The sequence below is a fragment of the Coenobita brevimanus genome, chromosome 74 (assembly GCF_032717465.1).
Source record: "Coenobita brevimanus isolate Jiangsu-jjx chromosome 74, ASM3271746v2, whole genome shotgun sequence".
Classification (NCBI taxonomy): domain Eukaryota; kingdom Metazoa; phylum Arthropoda; class Malacostraca; order Decapoda; family Coenobitidae; genus Coenobita; species Coenobita brevimanus.
Window position 1 is genome coordinate 30,519,909 of NC_137027.1, and position 13,815 is coordinate 30,533,723.

The window sequence follows — 13,815 nt, forward strand, 5'->3', positions numbered from 1 at the left end:
TCATCCCACACTGCCACAGGCTTCAACAGCAGTAGTTCAGTACAGGAAGGATGTTACCCAGTGAGTTGTTCTTCCTATGGTCAGCCTTAAGGTGTACAGCACAGAAGATCAGCTGAGGCAAAAATAAACACTGGCTTCTTAAAGTTCACTATTTTTATTTTCCAAATAATTCCACTCAGTGCTTCCCAACTTCACTTCACTGTTCTCACAAGCAATGGAGTATACAGACTCTACCAGCTGCTTATACACTTATTGCTTGACAACACTTCGCTGCTATTACACTTAATGCTTCACAACCCTTCACTCTTTTCAGAAGTACCGAAAATAATCTTCACTAACTGCAATTGTTCTTATTGCTTGCCAGCAACACTTCACGAACTTCACCAGTAGCACTGCACTATACTCAAACTGAACTGAAAACCGACTGAACTCATTCTAGTCTCTTATCCATCCTTATATAAGATTGCATTGTACTAGAAGGATCTACTTCTCCAACATTCTAGGGCATGGGGGTCTTATACCTGCCCCTAGCAACAACAGTTACCATCTAGGAGACTAGGAGACATCAAGACATGCCAGAGTCTTCTTACATTATATAACACTCCAAATCATTTAGCATACAAGCTTAAATTGAATTGCATAATATAACAATCACATAACTAAAACATTATTAGGAAATAAAGCACAAATTGCGTAAATATAACAATCACAAAACGAAAACATTATTAAAGAAAAAGAGCACAAAAATTAATGCATAACTTACGAAATAACTACACTTACAATAGCAGGCTAACTGGCAACTCTGACTTGTACCGAAACCACTGTAAACATCGGGAAATGTCGAGAGACATCTCGTCACCTAACTGGCACATCTCGCTTCTTAACAGTATATTATTATTCTTAGTGGCATAGTAGGCTTCGTAACAGCTCTTCTTTAGCGATGTATTATTATTATTATTATTTTTGTTTTTTTCATAAAACATCTCTGCACTATCGAGCGTCATTTATATTGTTTAATACTGAAACAGGCTGCACTAATGCAAGAGGATATCAATGTGCAATGATCAGAATAAACCGCTGAGGGAAATGTGCAACGAAATCTCAGTTTATAATTCCATATCGACATACGGTACTTTGCACATATAAGACACGAGAGGATATCGATGTGCGGACAGAATTAATCGCTAGTGAAGAACTATAACGAAATTTCAAAAGGCATTTAACATCACGAATCTAAAAAAAAATAATAATAAATTACCGTACCTGAACTCAAAGCAGGAAGAACAGCCAGTAAAATGCAGAGCAGAGCGAAAGGAGCCATGGCGTTCATCCACCTCGTTGTCAGGGTCCACACTGAATTCCCACACCCGCCAGTGGCCACGCTTGTGGCGCCTGGCCCAGCAGCCACAAGTGTGGTAAGAGCGGAGCTTGTGACGTCATAATAGCTAGCCAATCAGGACACAGATGAAACTTTTAGATACTGCTATATAAAGAACTGTTATTATTTATTCGGTGTTAATAAAAGTATCAGGAATTAAAAAAAAAAAAAAAAATCCACACCTATATTTATTTTCACGAAGTGTTTAGTCTACTAATAAACCTTAACAAGTCCCTAGGAAAAAAAGTCTTTTTCAAAATGTGTTACTACAGAGGTCAATGGGGGTGAAGACACCTCTCTTTATACACACCGAAAAATTACCCCCTTATATTGAAAATTGTTTATATTATGAAGATGCAGCAGTTTGTGCCCCACTTGGACCCTATTAACGTATGAGAACAGGTGTCTGTGTGTGTGTGTGTGTGTGTGTGTGTGTGTGGATTTGAGGGGTGTTATGAACGTGTGTGTGTGTGTGTGTGTGTGTGTGTGTGTGTGTGTGTGGATTTGAGGGGTGTTATGAACGTGTGTGTGTGTGTGTGTGTGTGTGTGTGTGTATTACCAGGTGAGAGAGAGGGAGGGATGGGAGAAAAAATAATCATTCCTTCCTGTCCTTCTTCTCCCGTTACTTCCCCCTCCCCCACACACACACACTTCTCGTTTGCAGCTCTCTCTCCAAGATAATGTGAAAAGAATAGACAGATGATGATAGTGGAGGTAGAGAGCAATCATCATCTTTGTTTGTTTTTATCTTCTTCCTCCTCCTCCTCATCATCATCATCATCATCATCATCATCATCATCAAAACCATTATCATTTTCATCACCACCATCCTCCTCCTCCTCCTCCTCATCATCATCATCATCATCATCATCATCATCATCATCAAAACCATTATCTTTTTCATCACCATCCTCCTCCTCCTCCCCATCATCATCATCACAAGTACATCTTCCACAGGGACGAATTCTGTATTGGACCCGTCAGCCAGCCTGACCGCGCCATCCCCCCCAGCCACCGGAACTAGACCTGTCCCCACCATGAGACGGTTCAGGACCACGGTTTTGACACTCCTAGGCTCCAGAGGGAACGAAATGGCGGCAGCTGGAACAAAAATGGCGTCAGTGGGAAACCAAGACCTAGAGCTGTTCCGAACATGAAACTACTACTACTTCGACGACTAGTACTACTACGACTATTACGACTACTACTACTACTGCTACTATGATTTCTGTTACTACTACTACTACTACTACTACTATACTACTATTACCACTACCACCACCAGCACTACTACTACTACTACTATTATTACTACTACTACTACTACTACTAATACCGCTACCATTTTACAGTACGAATTGAACGAAGAAAGTCATAACACTGCAAAATAGACGATAATGAAGTGTGTCAATTGTGAGGAGAGTAAGTGCTGGTGGAATTCAGAGGCAAGCACTTAACTCTTGTCACTGGCATAGTTACCCCAGTAGCGAATGGGTGAAATAGATGATAAGATGATAATGATAGGAGAGAGAAGCAAGCCGTTAAGAACATTAAATATTTTCTCTTATCAGTTTTGCTGCCTGTAAAGGGTAACCCTAGTCCCCAGGTGTATTTACCCAGCGGTCAACTTTGCCTTCCGGACTGATAACACACCAGATGTTTTTCTCACAAATTATGCAGAAAATTCCTCTTGTCCTTGAAATACTGGGTGTGACGTAATGTGGGAGGAGCAAAGTAGGGATGTTTGCCAATTAGAAGCCTAAATGGCGCTTTTGACACGTTCTTGATGGCACGGAATTGGTTCTGTGTGGAGTGTATGAGGCCTTCATTGGTAGCAGGTGCCTCTATTGTTTCTGTATGGACAGAGATTATTTTTAAGACAGCCTAGTGGTTAATTAGCTGAGAAAGGCGGAATAAGTCTGCTTTGTAAGGTCAAGGAAAATGTGTAAAGACACATTTTTGTCTCATTTTGTACACACATCCTTGTACACATTTTGGTCTCATTTTTGTACACATTTTGTCTCATTTACTGTCACATTACACTTTTTTCACATTGTGTTGCACTTTTCCCCAACACCACTCAATACGTGACTTTGATTACAAAACACACTGTTTGTGCACCATTTCCCAGTTTTGGTCCACTCCTCCATTAACACTAATGTGTGAATTATATTTGGATTTAACCTTCGAAGTCTTCACGTTTCCTCGAGCTTTGTGAGTACTTAGCCTCCACTGAGTGTGTTCTGGTTAGGTAAGAAACAACTTGCTTTATATTTGTATTCTGAGGTCTATATGAATCCTCCCTTTTGTAAAACAAACCCTGGTTTCTTGTTTGGTTGTGTATGTTATAGTGTACAGTAAAGTTAATTTAGTTTTCTTGTAAGCTTTACCTTATCCCTTTTGGTGATTAATTAAGGGCTAATAGTGCACTGTAATATACACTCCATAACATTTTGGCGACCTCCTTGCAAGGATAGCTCTGTGACATAATATTGGCAACCTTGACCACATACACAGTGCTTGCTCTTACCTACTTAACTGTAATCAGTAATCATGGCCCTAATGAGTGATAGTGATGTGAAAGCATTTTTGGTTTCTAAGCCTTCCCCAACCAGAGTGAAAACACTCACAAAACTATCTATCTATCTATCTATCTATCTATATACCTAGGCCGCTTCCCCCATGGAAAGGGAGGTAGCCGAGGCAGGACGACACACTCCCCACTTACTCATCCATTCAAACACAGTCATTCGCATCTTAGCCCCAAAGGGGAGAAGGGACAGATCCTCACCGCACCACACCACACATGGGTCAACTGCGCAGTGCAATCGGTGATATCTGCAGCAGGGCCTGAAAGCAGAGCTGGTTTACCCCTGCCACATCATAATAGACCCATCTCCTTACTCGCACTTGACCTGACTAGCTATTCATACCAAATGCGGGAGAATATCCCCTCAGGGCTGCGTCATCATTTATTCATTCACAATTTCTCTCCATTTATTTCTGTCACGCACAGCCACTCTTCCTTGCCCAACAGACATCCCTCTTGCATCCAGCACTCTCTTCACACTGTCCATCCATCCTATTCGTGGTCTCCCTCTCAGCCTTACATCTCTCACATCAGATCTAGTTATCTTTTTCACCAATTGCTCATTATCCATTCTCTCCATATGCCCAAACCATCGCAACACCCTCTGCTCAACTCTACCAGCCATCTCCCGAACAATTCCAGTTCTCCTTCGCACTTCATCATTTCGCACTTGATCCATACGCGGCACTCCACACATACTCCTCAGACACCTCATCTCCATTACATTCAAACTTTTCCTTTGCTACACCCATATTCCATGTTTCAGCCCCATATAACGCAGTCGGTACCACAAGAACCTCATACAGCCTTCTCTTTACATCCATTCTAAGCGAATGACATCTAAACACTTTTTTCATTCCTCCCAGCACCTTTCCTACTTCATCTATTCTAAACTTCACTTCTGCGTCTATTCTTCCATCCATAGCAACATGCGACCCTAAATATTTAAAACACTCCACCTCTTCAAGCAACTCACCACTCAAAACTATATTCATCCCCCTACCATCTACCAACCTCGTACACTTCATCACTTTACTTTTATTCTCATTTGCTTTCAATTTCCTCCTTTCACACACCCTTCCAAACTCCTCTACCAACTGTCTCAATCTCTCTTCTGAATCAGCCACCAGTGCAGTATCATCTGCAAACAGCAAAACACGAGCTCATATTGCTTGCCCAGGCCTTACAATTGAGATTTTCTGCCTCAGTCACTAAGTTACTTGATTTGATAGTGGACACCATGTTTGAGCAAAGTGAGTCCTCCATAGCTAGTTCTGAGCCATTTGATACTGCACAGGGTGTTGACCCTGAGCCTTTGGCATCAGAAATACCTGGCCCTAGTGATTTTTCTGCTCATGATACTGGTGACAAAGTGCAACTTGAGATAGCCAGAATTAAGCTGAGGGAACTAGAAGTGCAAGCAAAAATGAGAGAACAAGAATGGAATGCTAAAATGAGGGAAATAGAATTACATGCTCAAATGAGACAAAAGGAAGTGGATCACGAATCCAGACTGAACCACCCTGAGAGTTTACCTAGAGTTGGTATTTCATCTGCCAGGGAATTTTTTGATGTTGCTAGGAACATTAAGATAGTACCTCCCTTTAATGCGGAAGACGTCACTAAGTATTTCCATGTTTGAAAAGGTGGCAGATCGTCTCTCGTGGCCAAATGACTCTTGGACAGTACTGTTGCAGAGTGTTTTGAAAGGAAAGGCTCAAGACGCTTATATTTCTTTATCTGTTGATCAAAGTGCTAACTATGGTTGTTTAAAAGATGCCATTCTCAAAGCATATGAACTAGTGCCACAGGCATATAGGCTTTAATTTAGATCTACCTTTAAACAGAAAAATCAGACTCACGTGGAATATGTTAGAGTACTCACAGACTTATTAGATCAATGGTTGCATTCTTAGAAAGTTGATGATTTCTGTAAACTTAAAGAATCAATAATCTTGGAGAACTTCACTGGTAAGATAGATAGGGATGTGGCTACATACCTAGTGGAGAACGATTTAGATACCCTAGCTGAGGCTGCTGTTGTAGCAGATAGCTATAGTACAATTCATAAGCATGAACGTAAGCCTCAGTTATTTATTAAGGGTAGGAGAGTGAACCAACCAGTTTTTGTGAACCCTTCTTCTGGTAAAGGCAAGTCAATGTCAAGTGACACTAGTGTGAACATTACAACCCCAGAGCATGTTAGATCTACGAAAGCAAGTGAGGACAGTGTTGTCAGAGGGTCAAGAAAAAGTGTCAGGTTTTGCCAGTATTGCCAGAAAACGGGGCACTTGGAGGATTGGTGCTGGAAAAAACGAGGGAAAAGTTCCTCTGTATAACCTGTTTCTTTGGTAAACTCTTGGGGATCTTTTGACACCAACAGAGAGCAGCCACCCACAGATATTGTTAGCAGTAGTCAGACACAACCCCAGCAGGTGCATATTGTTGATAATGCCGGAGTGGAGCTGTCAGTGGTGGATAGACACACTCCTGTAGAGCCATTGTTAGACACTAGTAAGACTGGAGCAGTGCAGCCGTCAGGTTCAGGTGAGAGTGGTAATAAAGCTCCATCAGAGTGTCCTCCCCCAAGCAGTACTCAAAGTGACTCCTCCCCAGGTCATTTATTTACTAACTTTATGTCTAAGGGGTTAGTCTCACTTGATGGAAAAGGTGGTAAGGAAGTCACTATACTAAGAGACACAGGATCTTCACACTCACTAATGTTGAAGGGGATTGTTGATGTAGCTGACCCTAATGAATGTGTCTTGTTGCAGGGTATAGCTGAGCTTGTATCTGTTCCCCTAGTTGAGGTGAAGCTCCAGGCAGAGTTAGTTACTGGTTCAGTGCGTGTGGGTGTTGTTGACCAGCTTCCTGTACAAGAGATCACTTTCCTTTTGGGTAATGACCTGGTGGGAGGACAGGTGAGTGCTGTTCCCTGCGTGTCAAAAACTTCCTTGAGTGAGGATAGGACTAAAGAGTTGGAAGATACATATCCTAAATTGTTTCCCGCATGTGCTATAACTAAAGCTATGACGGCAAAAGCCAGCCACGAGAATGTTGACAGTAATGGCACTGGCAATGCCGATGCTGATATTGGGCTTGGTGATACCTTTTTTGCCTAGTTAAATGACTCAGAGGCAGGGGTGGCTCAAATACAATTGTATTTGTATCTAAATTGTATTTAAATACATTTTCAACGTATTTCTATTTGTAATTGTATTTTGGCACCCAGAAGAAAAAGTATTTTATATTTGTATTTGTATTTCGAATTTAAATACCACGCCACTTTTGTCTGACTTGCTGAGTTAGATCACAGGCTCAGATCGAGAGTCAACGTGCATCTGGGCAGACGTGCAGCCGTGACTCCCGAGTCCTGAGAGCTCTTGAGTTTTCCTATACTATCACCAGGGATGGATCATATACAATTGTATTTGTATTTGAATTGTATTTAAACACATTTTCATTGTATTTGTATTTGTAATTGTATTTTGGCTCCCAGAAGAAAAAGTATTTGTATTTCTATTTGTATTTTTGCATCATAAGGTCACAAGTATTTGTATTTTACCTCTAAAAAATCAGTATTTGATCCACCCCTGCTCAGAGGTTGATGATTCTCCCTAGACTGATGCAAGTGCAAAATTAGCTGATATGCAAAGATGTGATCCAGAGTTTGCCACTTTAATTGACTCAGCAGTTATGGAAGATGAATGTGAGTCTGAACTCACTGTGTTATTATTTAAGGCCAAAGAACATGTTACTCTTCAGACAAACCCTTAAGGAGTTAGGAATCTCACAGATCACTTCCTCAGCATATCATTCTCAGAGTCAGGGTGCATTAGAGAGGTATCACCAAACTTTGAAGAGTATGCTCAGAAAACTATGTGTTGATGAAAAGGAATGGGACAAGTGTTTGCCTTTCCTACTTTTTGCAACCAGAGAGTTAACGAGCGAGTCCTTGGGCTACTCCCCATTTCAGTTAATCTTTGGCCATGAAGTAAGAGGTCCTCTTAAACTCCTCAAAGAACAATGGTTCAAGAATGATGACCAAATTAACTTGCTAGACTCTATGTCAAAATTTAAGAAAGACTGGCCTATAGTATGGAAGTAGCCAGTCCTCTCAGAAGATGAAGAGGTGGTATGACCACTCTAAGAAAGTTAGGCACAGAGTGTTTCACCCAGATGATCAAGTTCTTGTCTTGCTTCCCATTCATGGTCAGCCTCTGCAGGCAAGTTTTGCAGGCCCTTATGTAGTAGAGAACGGGGTAAGTGAAGTAAATTACGTCATTTTAACCCCAGACTGGAGGAAGGAACGGAGATTGTGTCATGTAAATATTTTGAAGGAGTACCACAGGTGAGACGTGGCTCTGCTAGTGTTGTATGCATGGCGTCGGCTGTCGAGTTAGAGGAGGACGAGGGGCTGCCCTTTGACTTTGGACCAGACGACCAGTTGGAGAGAAAACCAGGAAGCTTGGAGTACACTGACTGATAAACTCTCCTACTTGACCACAGAGTGGTGTGCCAAACTTTTTGCCCTTCTCAGGAAGATCCCTGATGTCTTCTGGGACACCCCAGGATGGGGTGGCACAGCACGACGTGGACGTTGGATATGCCAGTCCTGTAAAGCAGTCCCCCTACTGGGCTAGTCCTAAGAAGCAGACCATCATTCAAGAGGAATTGAACTACATGTTGCAGCAGGGGTTAATCAAGTCCTGTCAAAGTGAGTGGTGCTCCCCGGTCATAGTGGTTCCAAAACCCGATGGGTCACATCGCTTTTGTATTGATAAACGTAAAGTCAACTCCCTTACCATGACTGATACCCACTTCCTAGAGTAGATGATTGTGTGGACGTGATAGGCAGTGTTAAGTTTATCACAAAATTAGATTTGATGAAGGGATATTGGCAAGTCCTACTCACAGGAAGGACCCCCCAAATTTCCTGTTTTGTGGTTGCTGGCAAGACTTATAAAAGTAGGGTCATGCCCTATGGTATGAAGAATGCTCCTGTCACCTTCCAAAGGTTGATGAATGATCTCACCAAGGATGCTGAGAACTGTGTTACATACATTGATGATGATGTTATTTTTAGCAACACCTGGGAACAACAATTGAGCCAACTAGATGCTTTGCTGCAGAGACTGTCCTGTGCTAATTTAGTGTTTAATGTAACTAAATGTGAATTTGTGAGGGCTCGAGTGCAGTACCTAGGTTATGTGGTCGGTTTAGGCCAAGTGAGTCCACCTGATGTTAAAGTTCAGGCCATTGTCAATTCCCCCCAACCCCAAAATAAGAGAGAGTTGCAGCGATTCTTGGGTATGGTAGGGTACTACAGACGTTTTGTCCTGAACTTCTCTGATCTTGTAGCTTCCCTCACTGATTTGTTAACCCTTTAACCGCGGGCTTGTTTCGCTTTTTCTTGTGACACCCGCGGGCATATTCGCGCTCCGACAGACTCTCTAAAAATATTTGCCAAAAATCGGTTATTAGTCCTAGAATATTAAAAACACATTGCTTATGGCACATACCTTCAGCTTTCTCCTGGGGTGTTTGTTGAGCCTTCGTCGAGTACCGAAGGACTTGTGGAGACCTCTAAAGTTGGGTAACGAAGTCTCCACTTTACACTTCCCGACAACCCGTAATATGATTACCACAGCCTGATATTATCACTAGAAACACTATTCTATGATTCTCAAATAGTTTGGAATCCATATTCCAAAAAAAAAAAACTCTGTGAAAGCAATGAAAATTACGAGGGCGTATGACCTTCCCACTTGCGCTAGTTCGCCGCTGGTGTTGTCATTTATTATTCATAAAAACACTCACAGTTTATATTTCTATTACTATATAACACTTATATATATCTACTGTACAGTCTTTATCCATAAGTTTTCTTCAGTAATAGTAGTTTGTTGTCACTGTAGGCATTCAATTTCTTTCAGTAAAATACGTAGCATTCACTTTCTCGTCCTGTATACTAGCATTGAGAGTGAATGTCACTTTCACCTTCACTCTCATAACTCATAGTATTCATACATGCTAGAGTGAAACTTTCACTTTCATTACTCCTAGTATATATACTCGTATTCTTATAATACTACTCATTTACATTTCTATTTACGTTCTCTATTTTATTTACATTATTTACATTCCTATTTTATTTACACTGTGCTATGCACTGTCACTAGAAGTAACTTATAAAACTATTTTCCACTGTTCATTTATATTTACATTCATTGCTTCAGCTGCTGTTTACACATTATTTACACATTATTTACAATTCCACTTGCACTGTTTTACTCAACAGAAAGATCATAGTCACTCTCTTTCGATTGTCAGCCCTTTACCTCTTTCCACACGAGGTTTAGTAGGGGGTAATGGTCACAGGGCCCTTTGCATGGGGCCAAAAAGGGGCCGAAGTTAGCAGGAGCGAACTGACGTACCTTCATCTTGGAAGATGACAGTGAACTGATAGGGGTGGGCTGAGGTGGCCTACCTAGGGAAATGTATTACTGCAAAAGTCAGCCTTTTGAGAGCTGCTAATATATAGCAGTGAAATGATTGGCATGAAATCTAGACAATACATTATAAATTAGGTAGTTCCAGGTGAATGTAAATATCACTTAGGCTTCTCCCTTCCCTCCTTATATATATTTTTAGTAAGAGAATAGATTATACGGCATATTTCAAGGGGAAATAAACAGCAAAAATTAGCGAACGAGTGCACGTGAGGTGTTGTCAGGTGATAATTAGCCAATTCCAGCTGTATGGCACTCTCACTTACCTTATTTCTTTTTGGTATGTATTATTTGGTATAAGAATAGGCCATAGGGCTTATTTCAATGGACGAAATCAGTGGAAAATTCCAGGGAATATTTACTTAGCATAGCACAGCCGGGTAGGCGAGAGGAGGAGGTAATGGAGGGAAGGTAGGGAGGGGAGCCAAGAAAGGGGAAAAATGGCTAAATTGTCAACAATGGATGGGAGTACAGATGAGATTAGGAGTGCTGACTAGTGTTGGACATTGGCAGTACTGATAGATGATACAAGCTACCACTTGAAAGCCCTGGCAAATTCAAAATAACGCAGAATCGCAAAAGTGATGCCGTGCGGTATGATCCCTTGCTCCCAAGCATCACGAAAGTGACGCCCCGCGGTTAAGGGGTTAAGAAAAGGAGTCAAGTATGAATGGAAGCCAGAATGTGAGGAAGTCTATTTTAAAGTCAAAGCCATCCTGTCAAGTCACCCAGTGCTTCAAGCTCCCAATTTTGATAAACCCTTTAAATTAGCTGTTGATGCTAGTGGTCTAGGGGCTGGCACAGTTTTGCTTCAGGATAATGATCAAGGCTTTGAGATTTCTGTGTGCTATTTAAGCAAGAAGTTCAATAAGGCCCAGAGAAATTATTCATCTACTGAGAAAGAACTCCTTGGACTCATACTTGCCCTTCAGCACTTCTCTGTGTATGTTGATCCAGGGTCAGGTGATGCTGTAGTGTACACTGATCACCACCTTCTGATATTTTTGTCTCGATTTAACCCGCTGCGTGCCAGCTATTTTTAGCCCTATGGGTCACCCCAGTGCTGGCCCTTTTTCAACCTTTTTTTTTTTTTTTTTTTTCCTAAAATGATAGATTTTGATGTGGAAATAACGAATTTTGCCGTTAAATGTCTTGACCAAGGCTCGAAAATGGGTTTTATTTAGTCCAGCACACTCGTCTACAGGTATAGCCACTCTCTCACGCTCACCACGTACGTGAGAGAAAGCCGTTTTCTATGCAAGGTATACTCAGGTATTTATGCTGGAAAGGTATAGCAATGTTCAGTACACTTTTCTGATTATTTATTACTTCAGCATCTATCACAATTTGTGTCTTTCTCACTGTGAATGCATTATCTTACACTTACTTGAAGATAGGTACAACCTGACTTCTTTACGTACAGTCCTGGCACTTACAAGAAGGTATCTACAACTTGACTTCACTATATAATCCTTACACTTGCAAGAAAATATTTACAACTTAAACTTACATGAAAATATTTACAAAATGCCTTCACTATGTACAGCACTGGGTGAGGCACACAGGCAGAGTGAGACAGAGCGAGCGTGAGGGGGGGAGTGAGTGAGTGTATGGCCTTGACAGCCTGCAGGATGGCAGAGGAGCAGTTACCTTACATACCTGCCAATTTTTACCCGCACTGGCACTGAGCACGCAATTACATCAGACCGTTTTAAAACGGCACTGGCACAAGGCGGGTTAAGGACAAAGATCTTAGATTGACCCGCTGGGCCCTATTTTTGCAAGAATATTCCCTCTCAGGAACGGAGGTGTCACTGGCATAGTTACCCCAGGAGCAAATGGGTGAAATAGAAGATAAGATGATAATGAAAGGAGAGAGAAGCAAGCCGTTAAGAACATTAAATATTTTCTCTTATCAGTTTTGCTGCCTGTAAAGGGTAACCCTAGTCCCCAGGTGTATTTACCCAGCAGTCAACTTTGCCTTCCGGACTGATAACACACCAGATGTTTTTCTCACAAATTATGCAGAAAATTCCTCTTGTCCTTGAAATACTGGGTGTGACGTAATGTGGGAGGAGCAAAGTAGGGATGTTTGCCAATTAGAAGCCTAAATGGCGCTTTCATCACGTTCTTGATGGCACGGAGTTGGTTGTGTGTGGAGTGTATGAGGTCCTCATTGGTAGCAGGTGCCTCTATTGTTTCTGTATGGACAGAGATTATTTTTAAGACAGCCTAGTGGTTAATTAGCTGAGAAAGGCAGAGTAAGTCTGCTTTATAAGGTCGAGGAAAATGTGTAGAGACACACTGTTGTCTTGTACACACATCCCTGTACATGTTTGTCTCATTTTTGTACACATTTTGTCTCATTTACTGTCACATTACACTTTTTTCACATTGTATTGCACTTTTCCCCAACACTACTCAATACGTGACTTTGTTTACAAAACACACAGTTTGTGCACCATTTCCCAGTTTTGGTCCACTCCTCCATTAACACTAATGTGTGAATTATATCTGGATTTAGCCTTCGAAGTCTCCACGTTTCCTCGAGCTTTGTGAGTGCTTAGCCTCCACTGAGTGTGTTCTGGTTAGGTAAGAAATGACTTATTTTATATTTGTATTCTGAGGCCTATTATGAATCCTCCCTTTTGTAAAAAGAACCCTGGTTTCTTCTTTGATTGTGTATGTTATAGTGTACAGTAAAGTTAAATTAGTTTTCTTGTAAGCTTTACCTTATCCCTTTTGGTGATTAATTTAGGGATAAGAGTGCACCATAATATACACCCCATAACACTCCACACACACCTTGTTTGTTACGATAGATAAATGGATATATAGGTTGATGGATTGATGGATGGATGGATTAGTAGATGAATAGATACTAGTAGATATGTAGGTGGATGGATGGTCGGATGGATCTATACAAAGAGGTGCATAGATAAATATATTAAGATAGATGGAGATAGATAAATATAAAAATGGGTAGATAGATAAACAGATCTTGAATTTGGCTCTCTTGTATTTTTTTTTTTTTCTTGGAAGGAATGGTTTGCTAGTTCCTGACCTTTAGTTCCTTCTTCCTTGCATTAAAAAATAAAAATAAAAATAAAAAAGATATTAAGGAGTAGAGGTTGACTGAAAAACAAAAACAAAACTGCGAGTATATTCGTAGATAGATAGATGGATAGACTGATATAAAAATTGATGGATGAACAGATTGATAGATAGATAATTTGACATATAGATAGATAGATTATTTGAGAAGTAGATAGAGATGTACTGAATGAAAAACATCATCACTATCATCGACCGCAGCAAGACTGGATTAGCTAATT